Source organism: Chrysemys picta, chromosome 1 (assembly GCF_011386835.1).
Source record: "Chrysemys picta bellii isolate R12L10 chromosome 1, ASM1138683v2, whole genome shotgun sequence".
NCBI classification, from domain to species: domain Eukaryota; kingdom Metazoa; phylum Chordata; order Testudines; family Emydidae; genus Chrysemys; species Chrysemys picta.
The window spans coordinates 114,219,534-114,243,878 of record NC_088791.1 but is presented as its reverse complement, the minus strand read 5'-3'; the positions used below and the strand labels follow the sequence as shown (position 1 = coordinate 114,243,878).

The window sequence follows — 24,345 nt, the reverse complement described above, 5'->3', positions numbered from 1 at the left end:
AATGAGTGGGTGGAGGAAGGGATGACTTCTTCAGAAACATTATGTATTAGGCACTGTTGGAAGCAGAATACCTTCCTTGATTAAACCAGTGGTCTAATCTGGTTTGGCATATGTTAGCTTCCTATCAGTCTTACTCTTTGTGAAAGCATAGCAGCAGTGCAAACTTCTCCCCATGTCCCTCTCACCAACACTGTGCCTCAGCAAAGGCTTGTTGTTCTCCTCTGGACGCTCTGTAATTTGTCCACATCCTTCCTAAAGTGTGGCACGCAGAATTGGACACAAAACTGCAGCTGAGGCCTCATCAGTGCCAAGCAGAGTGAGACAGTTACTTCCTGGGTCTCCCATACGACACTCCTGTTGTTACACACCGGCATGATATTAGCCTTTTTTGCAACTGCATCACATTGTAGACTCACGTTCAATTTGTCATCTACTATAACCCCCAGATTCTTTTCAGCAGTATGGCCACCTAGCCAGTTATTTCCCAGTTGTGGATTTGATTTTTTTTCCTATGTGAAACACTTTGCTTGTTTAGTCTAGAGAATAGAAGACTGAGGAGAGTAATGATAAGTCTTCAAATATGTGAAGGGCTGTTATAAAGAGGATGATGATCAATTGTTCTCCATGTCCACTGAGGGTAGGACAAGAAATAAATTGCTACGTTTACAGCAAGGGAGATTTAAGATAGCTATTAGGAAACCCTTTCTAACTATAAGAGTGGTTAAGCACTGGAATAGGCTCCCAAAGGAGGTTGTAGAATCCCTGTCACTGGAGGATTTTAAGAACAGGTTAGACAAAATACCTGTCAAGGATGGTCTAGGTATATTTGGTCCTACCTCAGCACAGAGGCCTGACTAGATGACCTCGTCAGGTCCCTTCCAGCCCTACATTTCTATGATTCTATGATTCATGCCCTCCTCCCCACAAGAGCTTTTAACTTCTCCTTTTCATTAAAAGTCCTCATCACAGAAAGTGAAGGGTGGGTGAAGTAGAGTGGCCACAAATCATGGCAAAGTTGGGAGGAGAGGTCAAAGCAGAAGAGAAGGGGCAGGGAAGACAGAAAAAAAGCCATTGTCATTTGCCATTAATTTAAAGGGATACCAACTATTCATTTAGTTCTAAAATGGAAAGCAAGTGAAAGCAATAACAAACTAATGGGGTCTTAACTATGTTCCTGGAGGCAGACTCTCCCTGCGATACAAATGCACTGAATAAACTGATTGCAAAAGGACCACTTAACAATGAAAGACTCTGGCTGCATGGAGCCTTACATGTTTTTAGTCCTGTCAGAACTCCAGCTGTGAGAGCCCTCTATTGTGGCTCTGACAATACTTTGACAAAGGAGTGCTGTGTTTAGCCTCTGGCAGCTGGGCAATGAGGATGGGTGAGTCAGTTTCCACCAGACATGGTTAGTGTGATGTCTAAACCATGACCCTAAAAGATGATGAAGTTGTTTACTCCTCCCTCTATGCACAAATAGAAGGCTCATACACAGCAAAGTGAAGAAACCCCCGTATGCCCTTTTTGAAAATCACCAATCCACCCGAAAGTTAAAAAGGAAACCAAAATATCCTTAACCTGCTACATATGTCAGATGAGGGCAAAACTTATGTTTCCTGTTCTTGGGCCCCTATAATACAAATAATAAGTAAAAAAAACCCCAAAACTAGTAATATCCCTCAAAGTGGTAGTAACTTTTAAGTGCACCTATTGTATATGTTATACCGAATAGCTTGCCTACAGTATATAGGTACATGCACAAAAACAATGCAACTATCAGACGCTACACGCAAAGATTAACTTTTATGTTGGTATGTGTGTGAATTCATTACTTTTCCTCAATGTTTGATTAGTAGATGCAATAGCAATAATTACTAATAGTATCTTAGTTTTCTGTAGCATATTTTATCCAGAAATGTCCCAAATTACTTTCTAGGCTGTCTCTCTATGGGCTGCTTCACTCATCTCAGAAATGCAACTATTTCTGGAATAAAACATGGCAGCCTTTACAAACCAGTCACACTGTGCAACAGTTAAAATAGGAGGAAAAATTCCTCCAGTTGAAAATGCAGGAGGGAATAGCTAGGCATAATATAATTAGCAACCTTGGTGTTAAGAAAATTGCTCTGGAATCCTTTATGGGATAGATTTTCAATTTGGATGCTCAACTCCCATTGGCCTTCAAAGAGAGTTAGACAATAGGAAAATCAATGGGAGTAAGGCATCTAAGTGCCATTTGTGCACTTGACAATCTATTCCTCTGACTACAAAGCTCCTTCTCCCACGCCTGCCTCTCATGTCTTTTTCCACACTATCCTGTATTCATGAAATGCCGTCCATATTCAGCCATAGGTGCTGGAAGTAGTGATGCTGTTGCACCCCCCAGCTTGAAGTGGTTTCCATCATATACAGGGTTTACAGTTTGGCTCAATGGCTCTCAGCAGCCCCACTATACAAATTGTTCCAGCGCCCCTGTATTCAATTCGCAAATACTACCAACCTTGTCTCAAATCTCTCCTAAAATCTCTCTTCCTCCCTGATGCATGAAGAAGCAACTAAGGGTATGTCTACACTGCAATGTAAGCCCAGGGTTAGTGGGACTTCTATCAGCTGACTCATGATAGGGAACCCTGGTTTGTGTATCTACACTGTATTTTAACTCTATGCTAAGACTTTTCTAACCTGTGCTTGAACCTAGGGCTCTGGTGTCCACACTACAATGCACAGACCCAAGTCAAAATAACCATATCCCAGAGTCCCTAATGCCCCCTCCCTGAAATGTGGCCGTTTTAGCCCTAGGATCGTGGTGCACTGTGGGAAAACTTTACTGCCCACCTTGCACATTACCAGGAAGCAGCTCACTTTACAAAAGGTTTGATTGGTTCGTTCTCCATTGCAAACTCAAGAGGCTCTCTGATAGTGTGCTTGCAGATCGGTGATCAGAAGAGAATGGGACAACGCTGACCTGAGCTGCTGCAGTTGGCAAAGGGGTGTGTGTTTGTGGCTTCTGTTCTCAATAGAGTGGATTGCAGATTGTTGGGATAGAGAGGACTAAAGAAGTTGTCCCATGGAATTGTGGGATACTTCTGGCTGATTCCAAGTCAAGTGAGCCTACGTCTGGACTGCAAAGCAATAGGGCTTGGACCCTGGGTCCCGGCTTAACTCAAGTTTGGCCCCTCCAGCCCTCCAGAGTTGTGGGACCCTGGGTGTGAGCCCTGGGTTAGCGCAATTGCAGTGTAGATGCAAGGGAGGTTAGCTTGAGCCTGGCCTCTAGCCTGGGCTTACGCTGCAGTGTAGACATATCCTTAGTTTAACATTAAAAGTACATAAACCTCTCCAGCGGAACCACCAATACATGCACCCACTATACATGAGTAACTATGTGCTCACTGATGTGATGTGACTGCAGTAACCCATGTCCTTCATCACATTTTCTCCCCCACTGTTTGGTCCTCTCACTAGTTGCATCACATCTAAAATTAGACTAGAAGCTCTTTAGGGCAAAAACCCTGTTTTTGCATTTATGCTGTCCATCATCTAGCACACTTTTAATGCAAATAGTAAATAACAAAATAAAGAAGCCCAGACCTCAGTGCTACATATCTGAGAGAGGGTTATTTGATAACCATAATGACCTTTGTTACTTCTCTATAATCCACCCTTGAAGAGCTGTTTTGATATGCTGAATCCACGCAAACCGCGCTTAACCAACCTTACATCCATTTGTCACGTTCTGCAGATGTGTTTCTTTCCAGGTAAGTTTCTGTATTCCGTTAGCTACTCTGCTATATTAAGCAGTGAGAAAACAGCTTGCACTCAACAGGTCCTCCACACTTTCTGACACCTGATACATCTTATTAAACATTCAGATGAAAGGAAGATGGCTGGAAACTGCCTCCTGCCTCTCTACCAAAGATGACGCGCTCTTTATCCAAGTGATGATAGGAAAAGAGCAGAGAGTTGGCTGCTTCTTTGATTAAACTCTCTATGCTTATGACATGGAAAATAAATTGTAATCTATGATCATTCAACTGTGTCAAAGTCCTGAAGCGTGTTAACATAGCTCTCTTGTTAATCATTAGTAATAAGACCTTATTACTATTATAATACCTTATTACAGTGCATGTGAAATACTGGAAACCAAAAATTCCATTTGCCCCACAGGACATTTCCTACTCTGCAATGTGGATTTTATAAATTAACACTGAGTTCCTGCAAAAATAGACATTTGTCCCTGCAGAACAGGTGGAATAATTTTTAAACCTCCGGGGGTGAAATCTTGGCCCCACTGAAGTCAATGGCAAAACTCCCTTTGACTTCAAAAGAGCCAAGATGTCACCATAGGGCTTTCTGTGACAGATCTGTGACTAGAGCTGTGTGTGAAACTCGTGGTTTTGGTTTATACAGGCTCACACAAACTTTCTCAGGTTTTGGTTCATAAAGATTTTGCATCCTCTGCGTTTTATTTTGAGTTTGGGATTTGAATAAAGCTAAAATACTGAATGGGAATCTCAGCCAAGGTTAGAACGCTTTTGTGCCATAACCATTCAATACCATCAAGCTTCAGTTGGTTTCCACTTGGTTTCCACAAATCAGCTCAAACCTCAAACTCATCCCAGGCTTTCTGGTTTAGAGTTTCTTTAAAAAATGTTGCCCAGCTCTCATGTTAAATAAAAGTAATAATAGTAATATATCTATATTATGGTAGCACTGAAATGTCCCAATCAAAATGGGAAGCCCACTGTAGCAGGCATTGTACAAACACACAGGAACACATGGTCACTGCCCTAAAAAGAACTTACGGTCTTATTTAATACAAGGTGCAAATACAGAATAGGAGGGAATGTGGGGAATTCATCAGGGAATGGAAGGGGAGGCAGAAGAAGGTTGCAATGAAAATACGTAGTTCCATTGATTAGTTATAAGCTGAACCTGATGGTTCTAAATCCTTACAGGGTTATAATTTAAACTATATTAATAAATATCAGCAATCGCCTAACCCAACTTGTCATGAACCTCATCCAGTGGTTGGCAAAAGCTGGAAAATAGGTGTCTTAACTGTGGAGATTGCTAAGGAATCCAGATGTGACAGGGAAGTGACTAACTTAAGCTGGTCTCACCACTCCACTAGAGAGGGGAAACTGAGAATGAAAGAGATACCTGTGCGTCTGAGCAGAGATTCTGGCTGCAGGAAGTCAGAGGGGTGCAAACAATTTCAAAACAAATCTCACCTCCCCAAGGTTTCTGAATTTTTGTAAATGGTCCAGCTTCCTTCCCCACAGCATGTCCCCCATATACTATTAAGCCTTTTTCTCTTCTCCTTGAAAATACCGCCACAGGTGGAAATAGCATGCTCATTCTACCAACCAATGCACACTGAACCAGCTGCACAAACATGCACGACTGTAGGCTTAATAAAATTTTCTATTGCACATATCCAGTAAGCTATTTTCAAATGGCTAACATTTTGTTATCTTGAAGCGTTTTATAGTTTGGGTCCTGCACATCTTGGAGACTGCTTACTCTCTGTGTGTTCCAGCAGGGGAAATGAGATCAGACCGTGTATACATCCAAGTACTGTACTGGTATGTGTCCTATCTGCATAGCTTATTTCTAAGGCATGTAGAACATTAGTATCTAAACACCAAGACAGTGGATCAGTAGATCTGTATGGCTGGAGGCTGGTGCCAGAGGAGGGACTTCAGTAGAAGACCCTTGACACCAGCCTTCGCTCACAAACTTGCTCCATCAGAGCTGGGTTAGTTAGCCTTTAGTGCTCATTGAAAGGCCTGTCTATTTACTCAGGCTCTTCCTGAGGGGATGGGTGGAGTGAGGATGGACTCTGTTATTATACAGGTTGGGGAGTTCCCTTTGTGTTATTGTTACAGTTGCGAACAGTCCCTTATTAGAGGGGACATCCCTTGTTTTATCATCTCTGTACAACAAGATCAGGAGTTGCTGAATGCTGCAAAAAGTAGCAAGAAATATGCCTGGCGAATGTAGTTGAGTGCTGCTTATTAATTATTCTTAATAAGAAGAATAATTAATAATATCTGGAGAAGGGGTGGGGAGGGAATGTTAAGAAAAAAGTCCTTTATTTTTTAACTACAACGTTGGCAACCCTAGTTATTGTTGATATTCTGTCAATTTATAGTTACTACTGCATATGCTTCTAATGTTTTATTGTGCATATACTTTGTATTGTAACAGACACACTTCAAAACTATGAATATAAACAAATGCAATCAATTTTTTTCCAAATCTAGCCAAGGCACAAGTTGCCAGTGAGAGTTACATTTATGTCAAGTTTCATGTTTCAAACTTCAGCTGTTTTGCTCACGCCTGACTTAAAACGTGTGGTTACATTTTTTTTTATTACTGGAAAAATTCTATTTTTTCCTCTTACTCCATTGTACTCAAAAAGTTGTAGGGATTCTGCTCAAACTTATTAAAAAAAAGATTCACCTTTGTATATGGACCTAGCATAGAAATGTTAATGTTTCAAAGAGACATGCATCAGTGAAAGCAGGAGGTTATAGTGGAAACTCAGAATCATGATTATAGTGATCCTGACTTAGCCATCACAATTATCTGTATGTGCATTCATTTTAATACTTAATAATAAGATCTTTCTGTCTCATGCTTTTGAATTTGACTCACAGGATTTTGTTTCTCACATCTGATTTCGCAGAGAAAATAATAAAAAGAACCATTGGTGGGCCGTTAAAGTCAGACAAATTAAAATGAGAAATAAGGCACAAATTGTTAACAGTGAACGTGGAACAAACTACCAAGGAAAGTGGTGGATTCTCCATCCTTTGCTGTCTTCATATCAAGACTGGATGCCTTTCCTGAATATTTGGGCTCATATTATGCCCTGCAATATACAGGAGGTCAAACTAGATGAACTACCTTCTGGACTTAAAAACTATGAATCTCCTGCCATTGACCTGACTTTGCCTTTTTGTTTCTTCAAGACCCCCGTTTCTCATGTATTTTTGGTCTTCTTGTCAACAGTTTCTTAGCTATTTCAAAGATCTTCCTAGAGTACATATTCTAGGTGGGCTAACTGCATACGTATTCCATCAGTGCAGCTCTCCAGGGGCAATGAAAAGCATGGCAGACCTTTACATACGGTGGTCTCACCTGTGTCTTCTGCACAACTGCAGCTTTTCTTATTTCTGATGTTCTTATTCACTTTGTGTACCCTCATTGATTTTAAAGGCATGATTTTCACTAAGGAGAGATATTTATTCAATATGAGTAAGGGAATCAGAATCTGGCCCTAAGTATTTTTCTTTCAGTCTTTGCATCCTGAATATCCTGCTTTTCGTCATGATTCCTATTTTTGCCGATTTTAGGCATCAATATGAAACATGGCAATGTTAAATAGGGTATACAACTGCAATAAATGAAAGCTTGTACTAAGCCAGATGCTCCACTCTTTATATCAGTTGAGGATCTGGCCCCTTGCATTTTTCTGTGAGAGAAAAGATAAGTATAGGAAAGAAAATTTCCATCTGACAGATCAGCTTGTATCTTTCATTCTTTGAGGTTTGTTCCCCTTTGATGTGGTGGAGCATTAAACCCTTGCTCTTAACTAAGGAAAGAACAGATTCATTCATCCGTTTTAGGGAATCTGCAAAGAGTGAAAGCAGAATGTTTCACATTTTGGCACAAGGCAGGGCTGGCTCCAGCAGGTGCTTGGGGCGGCCAAGGGAGAGGGGCGGCACCTGCGGCAATTCGGGGGCAGTAGGTCCCTCACTTCCTCTAGGAGCGAAGTTTTTTGGTTTTTTTTTTGCTTGGGGCGGCAGAAATGCTGGAGCCGGCCCTGGCACAAGGTATAAAAAAGTGATGAGCAGACCAATGATCACAGGGGAAAGTGATTCCATATTAAAGAGAATGTTACTTTGTGGATACCTAGTCATTCCTGCCTAGTAGCAGGAGAAAGGCAAAAGGAGGAACATGTTTGTAGGTAAGCATTGTATATTCAGAACTGTGCTTAAGCCCCTGGGATAGATCCTGCCTTCCAAAATCAGAGGCCTCCATTGAAATGTGGACCTCAGTTTTTCCCAATAATTTGGCATATCCAGCCAAATTCACCCCCCACAGTTCCCTGGTTCATGATGACACTATTGTTTTGTTTTTAGATCCAGGTCCTAAAACCCAGACCTTGCAGTTGAAGCCAGCATATCATATCACTGCCTTATTGTGTACAAAGGCAAAATGACTCATGCGTGCCCCTGTTATTTTTTCATGGCAGAAAACTGATGATCTGTTTCATAATGTGAAATGCAAGCAGATTCTCTGACCACATCCAAATAGCTCTGGAAACTGCCTCTGAGTACCTCAGCACAAATCGCATGCAGGGCTGTAAACATGAAGGGTAAAAACCTTCAGCTACTGAAATAATGTCAAATTTGCATCCAACATATATTATATGCAGATAAAAGGGTTTGTTGGAAGGGTCCCAGTAAAGTTTGAAATTCTCTCAACATGTGGAGTCTATAATGGTTTGCAGTTTCACTTCATCCACAATAGATGAGCAGTGTACTCTATTAAACCTGTTTTAATTCAGAGGCTTTAAGACAAAGAAACAACAGTAACCGAGAAGAAAACAATAATTAGCAAAGTTTCTTATGGGCTTTGAACCACTGAATGTTAGTCTATGACTGCTTTCCTTAAAGCTTAGTGGAATTCACCCAGAAATCCTACATATGGGCCATTCAAAGAAGTGCACATAATAATAATAATAATAATATAATCTATGGAGATATCCTATCTCCTAGAACTGGAAGGGACCTTGAAAGGTCATCGAGTCCAGCCCCCTGCCTTCACTAGCAGGACCAAGTACTGATTTTGCCCCAGATCCCCCAGTGGTCCCCTCAAGGATTGAACTCACAACCCTGGGTTTAGCAGGCCAATGCTCAAACCACTGAGCTATCCCTCCCCCAAAACAAGATAAAATCTCAAAAGGAAGACAGTAAAAGTTAATTTCTGCATCTGCACGTGCCATTGTGATCATTGCTGTATTTGTTGCTACTGTAGCAAATTGCTTTCTATTCTATGCGACCACCTCTACTTTTTAGTGATTTATTACAAATGTCATATTCCAAACCACCATAGGCCAAATCCTTACTCAGTCCTTTTCAGGCAACATGACCAGGGCTTTTAGCCTGAGTAAGACATGACATCAGGATTTGCTTCAGAATATTACCCACAATTGCTACAAGCCAAATCATGAACTTTCCTCTCACTGCGAGTATGTGCAATGGGGCACTGAATCAGGCTGCAGTCTCTAGGCCTGACTGTACCACAAATAAATAATAAATGAAGTTGTAACTCACTTTTTACTGATTTCTTACTCGGCCTAAATTCCAAGTGAAGTCACCGGGAGGTTTGCTTAAGTAAGGAAGACTGAATGAAAAAGCAAGCAAAGATTTCAGGATTCCACCTGTATTTTTGTAATTTAAGAAAAGATTTCTTGAGTTTTATTTTTTTATGAAATAGTAGATTGGGAGTGTGAAACTTGCATTTCCTTAGAGAGACTTTTACACTGATATAAATGCCATGTGTAATATACTTAAACCATAAGCCCAGTTACTTTGAATGTGGTTTTATTTTTACTAATTTACCTTGCCACTGTTGCTATATTTAAGGCAGAAATATTTAAGGCTGAAAAAAAGTTGTTGTTGTTACAAGCCTATTTTCAGAACCCTCCAGTCAACCACAATGCTGAGTTCAGCAGAGGTACAATCACATAAGAAAAACTGGTGAGGGGATTGGAGTGAAAGCACATGATGAGTTCTGCAGCCTTACTGAGAGGAAACTCAATGGGATAGTAACAAATTAGAGGGCACATGCCCATTTTTCACCCTCAGTCAACATTTATTCTGGAAATTTCCTATCAGAGCTCACATACTAAACAGGATTAGGCCTGCTCAGTGCTGTATTTGAGAAGAAGTGCTGCACAGACAACTTTCCTGGTAATTCAGTAGGTGGAGTTTTTTTCCTGTAACTTACCCACCAAGATGTCAGAAGAAGATATAAGTTATATAAGATATAAACAGCATCCATCCTACTACAGTCATATCTTAGACTTTTTTACACCTGGTAGTAGCATGTAAACAGGCCTGAGGGATTGTACAGAGGTGTCTTTACTAGGCCTTTTACAAAAAAACTATGTCACTGTACCTACCTCTGGCTCAACTCTGCTGACTGTAGCCATGGTAGCAGCTGTAATGCACATAGGGTTCCAGGTGACCCTTGGAATGTTAAGCACCAAGGCTTGTAACTCTGCCCAGAGCAACACTTACAGTTGTGGTGCACAAAGCACAAGTTTCCTCTAGCACATGTGGGAGCTACCTTGGTGGCAGCAGCAATGAGAAATGTAAGCAAAGCTTCAACCGCGTAGGCTCGGCCTAGGTGGTAGCGTGGGACTGTAACGGGAATGAGCTTAAACCACTTTATGCCTCATATCTGAATTTGGGCCTGTAATTGCAGTCATTTTTTTTACAGATAATGTGATCTAATTTTATTTTTATTTCTAGTGTTAATAATAATAATAATTAATAAAAAAAAATCGGATGCACCCATCCAAATTAGCATACAGGAAAGAAGCTAGGATCCAGGAAATGCAAAAGCTGAGTGCTTATAAATTTAAATGTGTCTCTGTGACCTGGAAACCAAGTCCCTGGCCTTTCAACTTCATCTCTTCCACCACTTTTCATCCTGGTTGCCTATTTGGAAGACTTTTCTGTGCACATGTAAGTCTGACAGTGCTGCACTAGGAAATAGAGAGCTTTCTTAACACACCAATACTTGCATTTCATTTCCCTTGTGAAAAATTAATAGAATGGATGTAATATGCAAGTGCAGCATGTTCAATATAGATCACACACACAAAAAGCTTTGTCAATTTTGAGTTAAGGTTGCTCAAGTGAATTTCCTATCAACACATGCACTAAAAACAAGGATATCACCCAATTAAGACAATGTTAACATCCAGACCAACCTCAATCACGTGTTCACCACCCACACATCACAACACCCAAATGCCCTCATAGACTCCTCAGCTGCACAGCAAACTTACAACATATAGCCATCCATCATGCACGCAGACAGCCATGGCGGATGTGACATTTCAGCCAAACATCGCCTTAGAAAGCTGTGAGGTTGCAAAAGTTGTGAATTTTAATTAAAAAAAAAATTTCCCCATGTTTTGATTGGCTTTGAGCACCTAAAACTTGAAGTGAAGAATGCCACCATAACTGATCAAAAAAGCAGGGAATTGTGTAGAATATATGTACTCAAACTGTGTTTTGTTCAAGATGGCAGGGCTAACTCCCCCACTTCTGCCAAAAGTGCCACATGATCTTTAATGACTACAAGTAGTCAGGGCCTATTTTTTGTGTAATCTCAAAGATGGGAGTTAATACTATTCTAGGACCCATGAATAGAAGGGCCTAAGGTTCTGAATGATCCCCCTGAGAATATAGGGGTGGTGCTGTCTCCTGAAGTAATTTATTATTGCTCAGTGCCAGAGGTGTCTCTGAAGACACCCACCACAGTTTCCAGAAATACAGGAAAGTCTGTGCTGCATGAACAATGCATGCTGCACGGTTGTTGTTTTTTTACAAAAGGAGTCTGAAGAAATTAACTTTGTCAGACATCACTTCACCACCAAGAACATCAAATGAAAATAATCTCTAAAAAAAAAATTGCAAAAAGGTGACAACCCCTCTCATATTGCAGCAGACTAAATATTGAAATAAAAGTTGTAGACAACGGGAAAGCAACTGCTCTAAGAAAACGACACGCATTGAAACACAGTGGACTGTGAAGTCTTATGTTAATTGAAATAAACCACATTAGGGAAAAAATGGTATTACAAATATGTTCAGAGCTACAACATATGGTGTGTGGAAAAGAACTAACAAGAATCAGATGTCACAAAGTTTTGCCTGTGCTGATTCTTTGTACAAACACTAGAGGGATACTGTGTGTGGAGAATTTGTTTTAAGTGAAACTTATGTCTGTTTTTAAAAAGAACTTCAAAAACAAGCCTCTGTCTCTCTTTCATGCACTTAAGAAACTTCTTGGCGACAGTGCAGGTGATTAGGAGACAGTTTCACTGAGACAGTACAGGAATCACGAGCACTGATCCTGTTGTTTGCTAACAGGATTAGAGGTAGGTTCATTCCATGCATGACTCTGAAAGTTAATCCTGGTATGTCTTCCACCTTCATGAAAGGCAAAAATTCTTCCCAGAAATGAATTGCCCAATAAAGATATGCAAGATCATGTACAGTTTTATTAACAGCACACTATTGCTACCATTATTTGGCCGGTTTGTGCAACAATTTACAGAAAGGGCCATTTAAAAAGCCGCAAACTTGCAATACAATGATTCATAACTAGAGCTGGACAAATAATGCAAAATATATTTTGCCTATATTCATTTGAATTTTTAAATACATCTACTTCAAGTTTGTTCATGTCCCTTTATTGGGTACAGTAACTCCTCACTTAACGTTGTAGTTATGTTCCTGAAAAATGCGACTTTAAGCGAAACAATGTTAAGCTAATCCAATTTCCCCATAAGAATTCTTGTAAATGAGGGTGTTAGGTTCCAGGGAAAAAAATTTCACCAGACAAAAGACTATATTATATATATATACACACACACACACACACACACACACACACACACACACACAGTATAAGTTTTAAACAAACAATTTACTACTGGTACACAGTGATGATGATTATGAAGCTTGGTTGAGGTGGAGGAGTCAGAGGGTGGGATATTTCCCTTACTGCTAAATGATGAACCAGCAATTGGCTGAGTCCTCAAGGGTTAACTCTCTCACTCTGCAAGGCAGCAGGAATGGAGGGAGATATGCGCATTTCCCTTAAGTACACTGCCTTGTTAATTAGATCAGCTTGCTGAGACCGCAGCCCTGCTCTATGGAAGATGGGGTAAGCAAGGTGCAGGAGCAGGGTGGAGGGGGACACCCTGACATTAGCCCCCCTCTTCCTTCCCTCCCCCCCCCCCCAGCACAGCAAGCAGGAGTCTCTGGGAGCAGCTCCAAGGCAGAGGGCAGGAGCAGCACGTGGCAGTGGGGGGACGGACACAGCAGGCAGCTGCTGCACAGGGAATTTAGGGGAGCGGGGAGCTGATAGGGGGCTGCCAAGCCCCCACCAGCTAGCTGCAAGGGGCTGTTCTTCCTGCAAGCAGTAGACAAAGCAGGCAGCTGCCAAACGACGTTATAAGGGAGCATTACACAACTTTAAACGAGCACGTTCCCTAATTGATCAGCAACATAACAACAAAACATGAAACGGGATGACTTTAAGTGAGGAGTTACTGTACTTTCCATTAATATGCTAACAAATTAGGTTACTGGCAGGAAAGTTTGCCAAAATAGTGTGTTTTAAGTGAATACTGTAAAATATTTATGGAAAATGAATTTGGAATTCACAATAAATGAATATTCATATTGGAAATCTGAAGCTGAGAGTCACTCTTCTCCAGTCAGGGAAGATAAACATGCTACAGAACTTGAATGTCCAGTCAAAATACATTCAATTTCAAGTATCAAATATTTGTTACCAAATTACCTCCGAACCAAGAATTATTGACAGAAAATATCCAAACATTAATTTTGAAAAACTAATAAATCAGAGAAAATGACAATCTGCTTGCAAGAAAATATGGATACACTTTTCAGAAATGCCTGTGTGATTTAGGTCCCTAGGTTCCATTGTCTTTCAATGAGATGTAGCTTCCTAGAGGTTTGTCTACATGGAAAAATTGACTGGACTAGCTACCCGTGTGGACACTTTATTCTGGAAAAATTAGTGCACTTCTAAAAGAGAGTAATTATCCTGGAAAAAAATCACTTTTATTCTGGAATAGTGTCCATGTGGGGTGTTTATTCTGGAATACCTATTGCAGAATAGTTTAGTCTACAATAGCTGGTCAATTTCACCATGTAGACAAGCCCTAAGTCACTCAGGCTATTTTGAAAAATTTGCTCTTTCTGAGCAGAAAAGGGTGCAATATTCACTGAGTACGTCTTCATTACAAATTATTCACGAAGCCCTGTTCATAATTCAGCAGCATACTTTTCTATTCCCCACATCCATTTACTCTCTTGCCTGACTGGCAGCTCAGAGCTGCTGTGCTCAGCTTGCTCCCAGCCTTCTCTGTTGTTCCTGTCCTGAAACCTAACCCTTACCTAGGAATCTTATGGTACTTGTCTGGATCCAGCCCAGTAGATAGGCAAGTTACCCAGATACTGCATTTTTCACTTTTACCCAGCTGGCAATATCAGCAGAGAGACAGAGGACTGAATATGGCTGGAGAATGAGCTACTTTCTAAACCCTACAAATGATCACTCCAGAATAGTGATTGGAGCACATGAGCTAGTTAGACTAGTGTAGCAGAAGCTTGTGGTACCACTGCTCATGCTGCAGGTACATGTTCTGTAGAAAAACAGGCATTGCAACCCGAGCCCTTTCACCAGGACAGAATTCACATTTTAAAGAAACAGTAACTGAAAATTCATTGTTAAATACAAAATATATTTAAGTGCCAAGGCTCCTGGTGTAATCCATTAAATTCCCAGGATGAACATTCAGAGTGATGGCTATTTCCCAATCATTGTTACATTAATACTTGGCACTTACAAAGCTCCTTTCATGAAAGAATCTCAAAGTGCTTTACAAACACTAATGAACTAACCATCATAACAGCCTTGTGTACTCCGCAAGATGGGTACTGTTATCCCAATTTACAGAAAGGGAAACTGGGGAATAAAGGATTTACCCAAGACCACATAGCAGATAAGTGGTATAGCTGAGGCCAGAACTTAGGGATGTGATCCAAAGCTCACTGAAATCAATGTGAGTCTTTCCATTGACTTCAAATGGGAATCGTAGAAGCTATTGGATGAATGCCTCCTCCGAGTCCTCTGCTCTAACCACTATCCTGCACTGACTGCCATCACTGAGCCTGGGTATTGTAGCACATATGATATCCACTGGGATAGCAGATTGTTCTCAGATTTCTCTACTGGCAGAGTCCTGAACAAAGAGGCAAAGTTTTCTTGCTTTTCTCTGTGCAAGCAATAGCCTAAGGCCATGTCATAATGGCACTTTTTTACTTAATATCTTCTGTTGTCAGGTATTTTTAATCAGAAGTTTCAATGTTTAAAACACTTTGTGGGAGCTGGGGAGTGGGAAAGGAGCTGGTTGTACCTTTTCCTTTGCTGTTAGGCATCTCCAAGCCATGATTCCTCAAAGATGCTTCAGGCTGCCAGAGGCTCAGCGTGCCTCAGCACAATCTGACGCCTCCTCGAAGCACTGTGACATAGATTGAGATGGTACTGCCTGAGTGTGTGAAAAAAGCTAGTGTGATAGGGTGGAGAGACCCTGCCCTACCATCAACTGACAGGAAGTTAACTTGCTGCCAAACTCTGCTGCTTCCCACACTTGAACTGATGAAAAAGGTTGGGTTCTTGAAGTACAGCTTCTAAATAATGGCTCAAGGAGAAATTAGTAGCCAAAACTCTAATTCTTTCAGTCCCACCTACACTGTGGAAACTATCACTCTGGAAGACCCAGTCACAACATCGTTCTCCTTTAACACATGCCAGTCTTGCAAGGTAGATGGGACCAAACCGTATTTTAGCCAAGTTCTCATAGTGTGCTGCAATCTTGGATTTCACAAGGCTGTAGCACAATTGAGGTAAATGGCAAAAACATAGTTCTGTCTCACCAACACTGCAAAAGTGAAGGGTGTTACCCACATCCAGGGGATGACCAAGGAAGATTTTCACACAATAGATGGGATTTTAGGAGAATGTTATTCACAGAGAGAAATACTGAGGTTAGCAGTGCTCTACCTAAGCAAAGAGTTTTGGGAAAGGCAATCCTCCAAACCATAGCAATAAGATAGGCTTTGTTTTAGCTCAACTGGACCCTTTTCTTGTGGTTAAGGTGCTGCACTGGGACTCAGGAGATCTAGACTTAGTCCCATCTCTTCCATAAATTTCCTGTGTGACTCTGGATACATTATTTAATTTCCCTGTGCCTCAATTCCCCATCTGAAAATGGGAATAATTCTACCTCCCAAGAATGTTTTGGTGGGGGCCACACCAGTATCTGCATAGAAAGATTTGAGTAAAATAATTTAATTTGAAAACACTTTTATTGTCATAAAGCTTGAAGAAAGTGTTGGTTGGATATTTTCTGGCAAAATGTTTTTCCTTAGGAAAATGTCTATTCATTGAAAGCAAAAGATTTTGAAGAAACACGTCAATTTTGACAAAATGTCATTAGATAAAACACCCCAACATGAATCCTTTCAATCTGTTGAAATGGAACATTTCAACATTTTCAGGACAAAATATTTAGATTTTTCATTTCAAAATGACTTCTCTTTTAGATATTCATTTTATATTGTAATTAAAAAAAATAAAACTTCAAAATCAGAATGAAACATTTAGCTTTTATAGAAACTACACATTTTGATCAAGCCCAAAACAATTTTGTTTTGTTTTTCAATTTTTTTTCATGGAAAATTTTGAAATGTTTGTTTGCGTTCCATTTTGAAACAGAAAAGTTTTTTGGAATCACAGAATTTCCCCCAACACAGAAAATCCAATTCCAGTCCAGCTCTACTTGAAGTAAAAGACTGTGAAAAATATCTTCCTCATGCAAGCTCATCTGCTGGAATGTACTTATAGGTTCTACCACCTTACCGCTCTATACCACATAAAATGCTTTATTGCTAATACACAGAGCTAAGTGAATGCATTAGGGCTGGGCACTTCGGATAAAATAAAATCCCTTTCTGAACCTTTGCCCAAAACTCCATCAGCACATTCACACAATTGTTTTTAAAGGTTCAGGACAATTCAGCCAAGGCTCCAGTATCTCCCTTCCTGTACCTAAAGAGAACTGATCCCAAAATGGCTACTGCCTCCTTCTTCATTGGTTCTCTCTTCTTGCAAAACACAAGTAGTCTCTGCTATTCCTTTTCCCGTGGCACTTCAATAGGCATCTCTAGCTTCTTTATCCACCCTTATGATCCTTTAATAAACTCCCTTCCCGATGGACACCCGTTACCTTTGAAGCCCAGCAACAGTATCAGCCTTTTAATGGCCCAGGTTATCACCGAATTAAAATCCTTCACGCTCAGAGGGGCCAAATTCTGGGACGCAACGGTCAAACCCTGTTTTCATATACACCTCATGCAATCCCACTGGCAGAAGTGAGATTGCACAGATGTAAATTAGGGCAGAATATGCCTCACCGTAAATAATTAAATAACACTTGTACAGAACTTCAATGATGAAAAGCGCAATATACGTGCTAAGTATTGTTGAACTTCCTGAGCAATCCTAGTTCTAACTCAGTGGCAGTGGGGCCCAATATGGATGCTGCCAACAGTACTGGATGCTGCCGAGCCACCTAGACAGCCTCCTCCTCCCACTGTACCACCACCAGACAAAGGGATTCCCTGTAACAGCGATCCTGGAACTGGATCATCAAACAGAAGAGGGTTAAGCGAGGGCTGTCCAAGACACGGGGCCAAATTCTGCTCTCAAATATAACTGCACTCAGTTGAACTACAAGGAATTGTACTGGAGAGGAAAATTTGGCCCTAAGTGACTATTCAGGTCACAAACAGTCCCAATGAGCATCATAAAGCTGGAGAACTGTCAGACAGAGAGAGGGAGAGAGAGAGATGGCAGCAGTCAAGAGATAGCACTGTTACCTGAAGTTTTGCAAGGTTGTATAGTGTGTGAACACATTTTTAGTCTTAGAAAGAAAATTCTGTGTTGTAGGTTTTGTTATGTAGATTCTTAGGGGTGAATTGTGACAAGCAGCAAGAGAGTTTGTTCTCTGCCTTAATCTCTTTAACTAGAGTCAATTTTTGAGGCAGAATTATGCCCTGAGAATTGGGCATCAATGTTTCTGCTGAGATTCCTGAGAGACATGATTGCCTGCATGGTGGTTGTGACCACTTCTATTCCAGGACTGGTGCATACGTGTAAAGAAAACAAGTTGCACTAAGAATATACCCAGAGTCTGGGTAAGTGATTTCTCATCCAATGGGAAACTAATCTGCAAGGCCCTGGGCATCTGCTATAGCTCAGCAGAGGGGCAAAAATATGATAAATATTTCAGCTTGTTTATCAAGTGTAGCTAATATCTAACGCTAAGTTAAACTGGTGAGAGGTTTTCAAGAGAATCAGAATGTGGGAAAAGAGATGCCACCCATTAGGGCTTTTCAGAATATCCTGGGGGAGGGGGCAGGAGAAGAGTAGAAGGGAGGGAGTCAAAAGGGGAGAAAGGCAGAAGCGTGGCAGAGAAAAAGCCAAGGAAGGGGCCTCTTATGGGGGAGAGGCCATTGTACATGGAAAAGAATTGGATTGTCATGGAGAGGGAATGGGGACTGCCAAAGCGATGTCAAACCGAACCTCCAAATCTTTACTGGGCCCCTACTTTATAAATATATGTTAATGGTTCAACTGAGGCTGTTACAGAGATTAGTTTTGACATGTGAGCGATCTGTACAATTTTTGAACACTTATCTCAACTGCACTGAGCTTTTTGAATCTTGCTCATCCCAAGCTCCCACTGCTGAGTTATAAAGGCGAATCCCTCAGAAAATGGAGTTGATAATGAAAATGGCGCCAGTAAGGTACTGCTCTAATTGTACCCAAATGACTCCAGGGTTGAACATAAAGCATACGGAATTGGCAAGCCAAAACCTCCTGTTCAGAAACACGTAATATACTTTTATGGCTAAAAACCTACAGGCAATTTGGCTACAGTGAGCCAAGCAGAAGCCATGATCTTGCATCCTGTATTCATAAATGTGTTTATCTCACATCTCTAAGACACACCTTCACTTTCCATAGAAACTCAGGACAAAACAAGTACCCACAGCTTACCACAGCATGGGCTAAAGAACTGTCCCCAAATCTTTTTGTTTTTGTTGTTGTTTAAGTGTATATAACTTTTCAAAGTGCTCTATTGATCAGCAAGGAGTTAACCTTTTATTTAGTCTGTAAGCTCTTTGTGGAAGGAACCATCTTTTTGTTCCATGTTTGTACAGCTCCTAGCACAATGGGGTCCTGGTTGACAAGTAGGGGCTTCTAAGGTGCTATCACAATACAAATGAATAATAAATAATAATAATAATCTCAAAATGTTTCACAGTTCAGGGTCAGAAGTTTAACTGTACCGACTGGTGCTCCACATTCTGTTGGAGTTGGCTTTGTCATGAGAGTTCAAATATTTCTTGCTCTGGTTAAGACAGAAATATGAAAAAAGTAGGTGGACCCAAATAAAAAATAAAGAGAAGAAAGATGATAGCCAAACTCTTGAACCTCAAGAAAGGTTTGGGTTTTGGTGAAGGAGTGTGTTGTTATTGTCAGACTATAAAAGAAAAGAGGGTCACAATCCCAGAAAAGCTGGATGTTCCTGCTAAAAAGATGCAATATTAAAATAGTTAATGATACTTAATGAGTCCATCATAAGGCTAGAGAATCAACACCCCATTGAGAGCTCTCAGGATACTCAGGATGACAGTAGTGCTTCGGTTCACATTCAAAAGGTTTACTCGGCAACCATAAGGGACTGCAATTCAGTTTTAAATTCTATAGCCATTAATACAGCTCCCAGCAAAGTGTTAGGAGAGTAACTCACTCCTAACTCTGTGTGTCTCTCACTTTATCTAAATCGGTTCACCACTCCCTGCTATAGCGACTGTGTATTTTTCTTTTCTGCTCTATTATCATCTCAATTTATCTTTCACATCCTACGCCTATAATAAACTAATCTCACCATAACAGGATATGTCCTGTAGATTTATTAAATTCAAAAGAAAAAACACATTGTGAGGGATTGAAAGACTCAATCAAGCTTTTTTCTCAAACAAAACAAAAAGTTAAATGTCAGTGAAAGTTAGACATTTACTACTTGAATCATTATTCTTCCTGAATGCAAAAGGCTAGGTCTCCAAGTGTGCCAGAACAAAGCTTGGTGTACTGAGGCGGAGGGAGCAAATAGGTTGTGTTATGCCATTTCTATGTCCAGCCCCATATCCAGCAGATAAATAGGCCCCCGGAGCAAGTTAGAGTTGCACTAATTTGGCATGTAACAGTCAAGGGGACACTACATTGGTGAGAATATCACACCTGCCCTAACATACCCCCTCCTCACTCTCAGTCCACCTCAGAATGACCTCTCTGTCACTAAGCCAAATCAGTCCACTGGCTCCCTTGACACAATTGAGGAGCAGTGGGTACTTTCCAGGCTTCTCTGCTCAGTGTTCCCTTCTCAGGGGCAGCTCCAGGCACCAGCGCAGCAAGCGCATGCAGGGGGCGGCCTGCCGGTCGCTGTGAGGGTGGCAGTCAGGTGGCCTTCGGCGGCGTGCCTGCGGGAGGTCTGCCGGTCCTGCGGTTTCGGCGGCAATTTGGCGGCGGGTACGCCAAAGCCGTGGGACCAGCAGATCACCCGCAGAAATGCTGCTGAATCCGCGTGACCGCGGACCGCCTGCAGGCATGCCACCGAAGGCCGCCTGACTGCCGTGCTTGGGGCGGCAAAAAAACATAGAGCCGTCCCTGCCCCTTCTGGTTCTCTACTTTTGATGCTTTGACCTTCACACCTGTCCTTGTTTTCTCTATTGTTGTCCCCTGTACTTATTTGAGTCCTGGGCTCAGTGGCTCATCCCCTTAGGCTGGGACAGGAGCCTTTCCTGTGGGTGGGCTTGTGCCCGCCCTCTTCCCAGAACCCAACAGGACTAAGCCAAATCAGGATTTACTTCACAAGAGAAATCTTCAACAGCTGCCTTAAAACAACTTTAAGCTCCCTTTGTGCTGCTGGAGCAATACAAAATGGACTTAAGAGGGGCCAAAGACTTGGCTCAGTATTTCAGTCAGCAAGCAACAAATGGAGACAGAAAAAGAAAAGACAGTAGAAACCAGATTCTGCCTTCAGTTTTGATTTAAACAAGAGTAACGCCACTTACTTCAGATTTATACTGGGACGAGTACAGAATCTGGACCTAAATACTTAACTTGTTATTGAAAATGCTGAACTTAATTAATGTGACATTTCAAAGCATTTGGGGGGAAAAAATCCCAAAACAACAGCTGCACAATCTGGAGTACTGACTAGAGTGGCTGCAGTCTGAAGTATGGACTTCCCATCAGATGAGAGAGATTTGGGAATGGAGAAAATTGGGCTGTAATTTCTCTGACTAGAGCATGAATATTCTGATATTTGACAGCTTGGAAAATTACTTTAGATGCATTAGATTATGTAATGAGACACATGGAAAATTATGTTTAAACATGTCCGTTGAGCTAGACCCAGATTTTCTTCAGAAGTGACTACAATACACCACTGTTAGATTTGTACTAAACTCTCATTACCACATTCAGGCTGTGCCACATTGAGATTTTATGGCCGTGCTAAGGGTTTTTGAGAAGAAGAAGAAAAAGAAGAAAAAAGTTCTTCCTGACTGTCTGCTTTGCAAGGGATTTGAACTGTAAAAGAGACAAACTGTGTCAGCAACTAGCCAAACCAATGTAGTACCTGCCAAACCACACCTTATCCTTCTCAATCAGCAAAAAAATTATCCACTGCCTGATTTCTCTTACCTCATCAATAAGGGCTGTTTTTCTTCCCTTATTAGGACACTATCCACGCAGTAAAGCTCTGGCCCTAATAGTTGCTTTAGCAATATGTACTGCACATCAGCACACAAAAAAAAAGCAACTAAAAAAAATTAAACAACGGCGGAGAAAAAAAGGTTGAGTCTTAAATTAAAGGGACAGCATCAACTTAGTTTGGGCTCCACATTTTATCATAGCTTTTGTAAAATGAAAACAATGGGTTGGATGAATGAAGAATTTATTAAATCTTTTATATATGGCCCTGATCCTGCAAACGCTTATAACCACAAGTAACCTTAATTAAGTAAATAGGATTAGTCACGAGCATTAGAGTTTTCAGGGTCAGAGCCATTAAAAAATAAAATCATATACATGAAAAAGAAATATCAATGTTCTCTTTCAAGAGGCTCCTGTGTTGGAATCCCAAAGAAAACAGATACAGAAATGTTAGTGCAAAAGAGAACCAGATAGTAAAACAAAGCAGAAAAGCAAGGAAAACCAATTCACGGTGCAAAGGAAATTAAACGTAAAAAGGAATGAAAAGTAACAGGTATTTAAACTGAAGTTTTAATATTCAAAAGCTGCTGTTATTAGCCCTGGGGAGGAGAGTTATTTTTGTTTGTTTTTTAAACATATAGATTTGGATTCTCTAGTCCATTAAGTGCCATTCAAATGGAACGAAGGAGAGGTAAACTGGCCAGAAATGGTCAGCAGAGAAGTCTCCTTGAATAGGGGAGCTTCTACTGGTGGACCAGGCACAGCTGCCTCTTGTGCATAGGGGTAGGGGGAGTTGGAAGCTTGCCAGTCTGGGCAGGGATAAGCAGGGGGTAGGGAAGGTCATGGCAGAACAGCGTTTTGCTATGCCCAATCCTCCACCAGTGCAAGGTCACTTGAAGGACCTTGTGCCACCAGTGTAAGTTAGAGGGGCTCCTTGGAAGTTCTGACCAGGATCATGGAGCCTCAGCTACCTCTCCGTATCCCCTCTCTTCACTACAGGATGGAGAATGTAGCCCATGGAATAAAACCAAACTATTTTTGCACATTTGTGAGGAAGGGAAACCGCCCCGTTCCTCTCAATGGGGTCTGAATTCTGAATCCTACTGAATTCTTTCTCTGTTGATCATTTTAGCTGAAACCCTTTGCTACTCTGTGGGCACCCCGAAGCATGATACCACCATTAGTAACGCATAGTAGAGGGAGTGGATGCTTATTTACTGACACAGCAATGTTTGGCCTTCTTACTATTTGCATGTATATGGGCATTATATTGGCAAACGTACATATAAAGGTCATTATTGATCCCAAGATAAGTGAAGCCGATACCCTGTAGGCTGCTGCTTGATAACATAGAAATGAGGGAACATGAATCCTTGCTGCAACAAGGCCACACCATCCCACACATGATTCAAGCCCTGATCTGCCCCTGTCCATATGGAAGAGAGGGGGGAAAGGTGGCTCAGCTGTCTTCATGGCACTATCACCTATACTGCCACAGGCGCCATGGACTGGATCTGTGTAGAGCTAGTCACAACAGGGCAGGGGGGAAGCGGGTGTCCGTGGACTATTTAGATTGGTAAAAAATCTAAACCTGTCTCATAGAGGGGAAGGCAGGCATGTGCACCTGAACTACATTTCCCATGAGGCACCAAGGCAGCATTGCCAAATAAAAATGTTTCCGTTTTTGGGTGTTTGATTTTTAATTAAAAGTTGACGTTTTCCAAGGAAAACAGACACTTTTGATGAAAAATTTTGTTTTTTTGAAACCCAAATTTTTTGTCAAAAAAGAGTTTCAATCTATACCTGTGTGTTGAGAAAGGATGGGAACTGAAATATGGCAGGCAGGTTCACAATGAACATCATTCCTAATGCAACCAGTGAAAAATCACCTCAAAAGTTAATACAAACATAGGCTGTATTCTAGACAATTAATACAGACAGAGGCTGTAATCCTGGCAATCCACCTCCCATGAAGGACAACCATGAAGATCTGGAGCGAATGTAGAAGCACAGGACCTCTGTATACAAGTTCCAGTCTCTAGCAGATCCCCCAGATCCATACAGATTTCAGGGAAGTTACATCTTCTGGCCACTCAACCCCCTGATTATTGTGTGGTGGAGCAGACCTCCTCTGATGGAATAAGCCAGGGAAACCTTTGGGAGCTGAACCTTGCAGAATTTTCCTCTTTGTCCTCCTCTCTCAAGTCTTCCCATAGGAGTTGGTGATCTGACCCAAAAAATACTTCAGATCTTCCAGTAAATCTCTCTGACCCCATTAAATTCGAAAGTTTCTAAACCCAGCTACAAAATCTTGGCTGGGGCAAGTCCTTAGTCACTGTCCTTGTTGACCTGTTGAGCTAAAACCCTAAGGCCCTAGACTCCTCATGATTTGTGGGAACCTGAATTGCTATTGTGGTTTCTGCAACATGTGGAAGTAAAAATAAACACTGGCCATGTGCAAACAAGCATATTTGTGTCAACAGTGCTCATCTGGCCATCTTATATATTGGGCTTGATTCTCAGGCTGCATCTACACTACAAGTTGGGGGTGATTTCCCTGCTCATGTACCCATACTTGCGCTAACACTCATCGAGCTTCCGGTGCGTAATGTTCTCCACACGCCTCAGCTGTGCCTCTGCAGCTGC

At 41.3% G+C, this 24,345-nt stretch overlaps 1 protein-coding gene across 25 annotated transcripts in view; it reads right to left on the bottom strand.

The window, feature by feature from the left end:
- The window catches only part of CALD1 (caldesmon 1), a 245,624-nt gene that overhangs the window by 35,592 nt on the left and 185,687 nt on the right, over nucleotides 1-24,345 (bottom strand). The gene's annotated exons all lie outside the window — the stretch shown is intronic.